We start from the raw sequence: 6,178 nt of genomic DNA, 5'->3' as shown, positions 1-6,178 counted from the left end.
CCCAAGAAGCCCCACACGCCCACCCAGTTTTCATGCCCATCTCCGTCAGAGAAAACAACTTGGCCTCGTACCAAATTGTAGGCTCTAATTTTCCAGAGGGAGATAGGCCTGGGTGGCCTCTGGCTTGTGGGACGACTGCCTTTGAGAATCCCGTCCGCAGGCTTGCCTTCTCCTTGGGCTCCTCTTACAGTCTTGGAGGGCCATGCCATGAGGTGGAGGGTTGGATCTTCTAGTCAAATAGCCAGTCAGCCAACTGGTTAGTTAGATCAAAGCTTGGGCCTCACATATTTATTTAATTACCTGGTATATATTCAGCACCTAAGGTCGCTTATTCTACCCTCCATGTGTATAATCTAGGTGGTAACACAACGTGAACACATTGTTTATCCCTCAAGGCAGTATATAATAAATTACTAAACTGGGCAGAAATAGAAGAGGGTAGGTTGGGTATCAGTGAGAACTGTAATTGTCAGGGAAGGTTCATGGAGGAGCTGAGGCTTGAGTAGGTCCCCCAAGCAAGACTAAATCTGGATGTTCAGGGAGAAACAATGTCTTGTGACCAGTTGCATTTTTCTTATTCTCACAACTCCACATGTGATAATGTAGATGTATTTATGTGTGTATTTGGAGTAGACTGGACAAAAAGGACAGTTCGAGAGGATTTCTGGGAGACCTGTGGGAATACTTCTGGTCTTACTCCATGCCCTCTTTTCCTTCAATGAATAAGTCAGGAGAGGATAACCTCAGTTTAGTGAAACTCAGTTGGGAGTAGCCCCCCACTCCCCACCCCCAGTATGGTCTTCACGCATCTGGTATAGAACACTCACTGTTGACCCCAAATGCTTGGTTCTAAATTATTTCCCACAGAGGAAAACTTCCCAGCTATAGATTGATTCCCTAAACCCAGCAAATGGTTTCATAGATGCCTCTAATAGCGTGAATTAGGAGCAACTCATCTAGATCATTCAAAACAAATTCTAAACTCATACTATTAAACCACCAGAAGAACTTTCCAATGATGAGTTTTCAGTATTACAGCATTATCTTTCAATATGAACACACATTTTTTGCCACACGCATCATTTATTCTGACAACACCAAAGTGAAGAGTAAGAAACCAACTTTACTGTACCAAATGTATGGTACAGAAAACATTAATTGTCAAGATCAACTTATAAAGTTAAATTGCAAAAAACAGGTCATTTATAACTAACAATAATTTGCATTCATCTTATGGTTGGGAGAGGCACAATGTTGTGGAACATATTACACAAATCCCTCACACTTCTTTAACACGTACAGCAAACCAAGCCATACTGGGCAATATGCTGGAATCAGAGCTTATTAACCTGTGAGCTTTCTAAAGATAACTATAGAGCCAATTTTGTATTTTGTAGTTAAATATACACGCATAAATAAGTGCAGGAGTGAAATAGCTTTCATTCCATTAACAACATGCAGACTTACAAGTTTTGGTTAGGACGTAATTATAAAAGCAGTTCTGTTTTTTCAAATTGCGAGTCAATTTACCCAATACAATATTAAATACCTCTTCCTGGTTGATGTTTTAGGATCATTAGTTGCATCTAACATGTCTTACCTGAGTTGGATTGCTGCCATCCAAAGCACTGGTTGCAGTAGATGCCTTGAAACTTATATTTTTAGGGCTGTTCTTCAAGGATGATAAAAAAAAATAAAACATATGTAAAAGTCATCAAGATGCACTGTCTCCAGAAATAGATTTTTTTTTTTTAAACGCAGTTCATTTTGCAGGTAGTGCAACCAAAAAAAGTAAAATAACAAGAAAAAAATGTGTCTTTTTTTTTTTTTTTTTTTTTAAAGAATGCTTGTTCTTAGGGTTGCTGTTGACTTGGCCTGTAGTTACTAGAGAAACTCCAAGGATCTCATTCCCTTTATGGTTCATGTCTAGGCATGCCTGGAGACCAGGGAGACCCATGATTTAATCTAAGTAAGAATGCTTGTGGTGTTTTAAAATACCAAACAGAAGATTGCATTTGTTTTAGACAAAACCAGGAAGGTACCTTTCAGGGAGAGTGTTTACTGTTTTATTGAATTTCTGAGCTTTTGGTGATTAGGGTGATGGGGAAGGATTGCTAAGGGGAGGCGATGAGAGTTAATGATCAGGAGGAAACCGAGAAGAGTATAGAAAACATACACCTTCTGCTTTAGCTTTGGAGAACTTAGATTGGGTAAATTTACCACTCCTAGATGAAAGACTAGAGTGATGGGGATTGGGAATTACAAAAGGTGGAGACAAACTTACTTTCTTCTTTTAACACACACAGACACACCATCTGAACATATTCTATGTTCCATAGCTTTTGAAGGATGCCGTTAGAGAGGAAGAAGTGAAAAATCAGACTGATTAGAAATTTATTGGAGTTTAGCAGCTTATTTTAGAAAGATTTTTTTTAAATTTTTTCATTTTTTTCAAATGTTCATTTGTTTGAGAGAGAGAGAGAGAGAGAGACTATGTGCAAGCGGGGGAACAGCAGAGAGAGAGAGACAGGATCTGAAGCGGGCTCTGTGCTGACAGCAGAGGTTCTAACCGACAAACCATGAGCTCTTGACCTGAGCCCAAATCAAGAGTTGGATGCTTAACTAACTGAGCCACCTAGGCTCTGCTTAGCAGCTTATTTTTAAACCTATTTTTAAATTGTTTATTTATTTTTGAGAGAGAGAGAGAGAGAGTGTATGAGCAAGAGAGGGGTAGATAGAGAGAGGGGGACAGAAGATGCAAAGCAGGCTCTGTGCTAAGAGTAGCAAGTCCGATGTAGGGCTCGAACTCACCAACCGCGAGATCAGGACCGGAGCCGAAGTCATATGCTTAACTGACTGGCCCACCCAGGCGCTCCTAAACCCACTTTCTAAATGCATATTTTCTCTTAGGAAATATAACACCATGTTTTGATTTTTATATAGACCAATAAATGTCAGACTACCTTATTACCATTCACGCTACTATATTAAGAACTAGTGTATATGTTGATGCAAGACTAGATTGAAGTCAACCTAGTGCCTTTGAAGAGCTAAAAATTAATGAACCTGTTTAATTATGACAGGAGATTTTCTTTCCAGCTAAAATGAGCTGTCAGGAGTTTTTATAATTTCATACTTCTGATTCCATTTCCTTGTGCTCTCATTAGTAAGAGTGCCCCAGATTCATTAGCTTCTTATTTATATTTATTGATTAATCAATACTGTTGCTTTCAATATGAAAATGTTCAGTTAATTTATCTTTTAGTAAATCAGAAACAATCTGAAAAATAGACTTTGTAATTAAAATTGCTTGAGCTCTTTGTTAAGGTTTTAACGGTACGAACAAACATTTTTCTTATTAACCATCTTGAAAGAACACAGTCCAGGGATTTATGGTTTAGTTGGAGAGATAGACAGGTTGTATACACAGCTAATTAAGAAGGGGTTTAGTGGGGCGCCTGGGTGGCGCAGTCGGTTAAGCGTCCGACTTCAGCCAGGTCACGATCTCGCGGTCCGTGAGTTCGAGCCCCGCGTCGGGCTCTGGGCTGATGGCTCAGAGCCTGGAGCCTGTTTCCGATTCTGTGTCTCCCTCTCTCTCTGCCCCTCCCCCGTTCATGCTCTGTCTCTCTCTGTCCCAAAAATAAATAAACGTTGAAAAAAAAAATTAAAAAAAAATAAATAAAAATAAAAAAAAAGAAAGGGTTTAGTAATTATATTAATATTAATATATACAATATACTACTCATATATTATTTATATGTTTATATTATATATAATTACTTAAGTACCAAGATGGTTAGATTAATAGATGCTTCAAGACTTCTTAATACTAATGTAAGCTTCATTGTTCTTTTAAAATTAATTTTTAATTTTTTAATGTTTGATTAATAATAGATAATTACCTTGACACACAACTGAAATCATACGGTATTTGTATTTCGGTCTGACTTATTTCACTTAGTATAATGCCCTCTAGGTCCATCCACATTGTCACAAATGGCAAGATTTCATTCTTTTTTTATATGGCTGAGTAATATTCCATGGCATATCTATATATGCACCACATCTTTTTTATTCAGTCATCTATTAATAAACACTTGGGTTCTTCCATATCTTGGCTGTTGTAAATAATGCTGCCATAAACATAGGCAAATGTTATGTCTTCAAATCAGTGTTAATTGTTTTCTTCGGATAAATACCCAGAATTGGAATTACTGAATCATATGATATTTTTATTTTGTTTGAGCAATCTTCATAGTGTTTTTTATAGTGGCTGCACAATTTACATAAGTGTCATTATTGCCAGTATTTAGGAAAAAAGAAAAAGCAAATCACCAAAGGTGGGGACATGGAGAAGGCTATATAGAAAATAAGGGATCAATCTGGGTCTAGAAGAAAAAATAGGACTCAGATAAGGGGAGAAGACAGAGGTGGATGTTCTTGGTAGCAGGAACAACTCATGAAGGAAACATAACGATCAAATTCATGGAGACCATAACATACACGGTCAGTTGGGAGAGCAATGAGTGTGTTCGTACTTGGGGAAATAAGATTAGAGAGGTGGGTAAGTAAGAAATAGATCGTGGGGGACTTTAGGTGTCAGGCCAGAGAGTTTTAATCTCATTCTTCTGATGGGGCTATGACTTACATGATGTGTTGTTCTATGGAGATTAATAAAGTGGCATAGATTAGAAGAGGAAGAGACTGAGGAGCCTCAACGTCCATTTAGGCAATTATTTTACTGGCCTTGGCATGCAGTGATGTAGAAAATATGGTATGAATGGGAGAGGCTTGGGGAAGGAAAGTGCACAGGACCTGGTGACTAAAGTGGAGAGAGACCAAGATGAACCTCCAGTTTCCAATGACAAATGAAGACGCTGGGAGGCAAAAGTAGTCAGAGGCTAATCAGGATGCATTTACGGTCAGGCATGTTTAGGCGATGAAAGGACCTTGGTAAAGGTGGATATTTGGGGCTGCAACTCCGGAAAGGAGAGATTTAGTTATTCTAAAGGTGCAATAGTTAAAGTGCCGAGGATAAATGAGATCTCTAAGACAGGTATGACGTCTTATTTTTCACTGACCCTCCAGCATCTGCTGGAGGCTTTATAAAACAGTGCTACTTACTTAGGTTATTTAAAAAATACACTTTCTGGGGCTCCTGGGTGGCTCAGTTGGTTAAGTGTCAGACTTCTGCTCAGGTCATGAACTCATTGTCTGTAGGTTTGAGCCCCGCGTCAGGCTCTATGCTGACAGCTCAGAGCCTGGAGCCTGCTTCAGATTCTGTGTCTCCCTCTCTCTGTTCCTCCCCTGCTCGTACTCTCTCTGTCTCTCTCTCAAAAATAAAGAATAAAAAAAATTAAAAAAAATACACTGTCAGAAGTGGGATTTCTGCTAAAACATCTGTATTTTTTTCTTCATTAGCAATGATGTGCATTTGCATATGGACATCATTTGCAACTTAAGTAAGGGAAGCTAATGAAATCCATCAGTCTGATGATAAGACTGGCTATAACATCAAAAAATGTAGTGAGTGTTATGTTCAACATCGATGGCATTATAAAATTATTTTGCCTATTTTTAAATTATTAGATGCATAAATATTTTCATCTTATACCGAGGTTTAGCTCAGATCAAGCAGACAAATGCAGAATCAGATTTTCAAGGTTCACTGCTATCGATGTACCTTGGGCTTGAAGGTACCTTAGCGATCCAGCTGAAATTCCCTCACGCTAAAATGAGGAAATGCAGTTCCGGAAACTGCTAACTTGTGCAAGGTCATTTCGGTCATTTTCCTGTTTTCTACCATTTGACTCTCTGTTACAGTCTTAATCAGAAGGTAAAACAGGTCTTTGATATACTTCCCCTTATTTCTGTTCTTCATCTACATTCGAAACCTCATGGTCAGAAACCTCATGTTTGCCCCGTTTCCATGTTTCCATGGTGCTTCCCCTCAGGCTCCCTCCCCTATTTCCAAAACATCTCCAGACAGAACAGGATTCTTTCCTTGTACCGAGGATAACTCGTTTGACATTTTCAGAAGGAAATCCTGAAAGACAACGTCTAGTCAAGGGACTAAATGCCTCATAATGGGAATTCTATTTTATTTTTATTTATTTTTAATTTGCTTAAGGTTTTATTTATTTTGAGAGAGACAGAGATAGCATGAGTGGGGAGGGGC

Source organism: Felis catus, chromosome D1, assembly GCF_018350175.1.
Source record: "Felis catus isolate Fca126 chromosome D1, F.catus_Fca126_mat1.0, whole genome shotgun sequence".
Classification (NCBI taxonomy): Eukaryota; Metazoa; Chordata; class Mammalia; order Carnivora; family Felidae; genus Felis; species Felis catus.
This window is presented reverse-complemented; position numbering follows the sequence as displayed.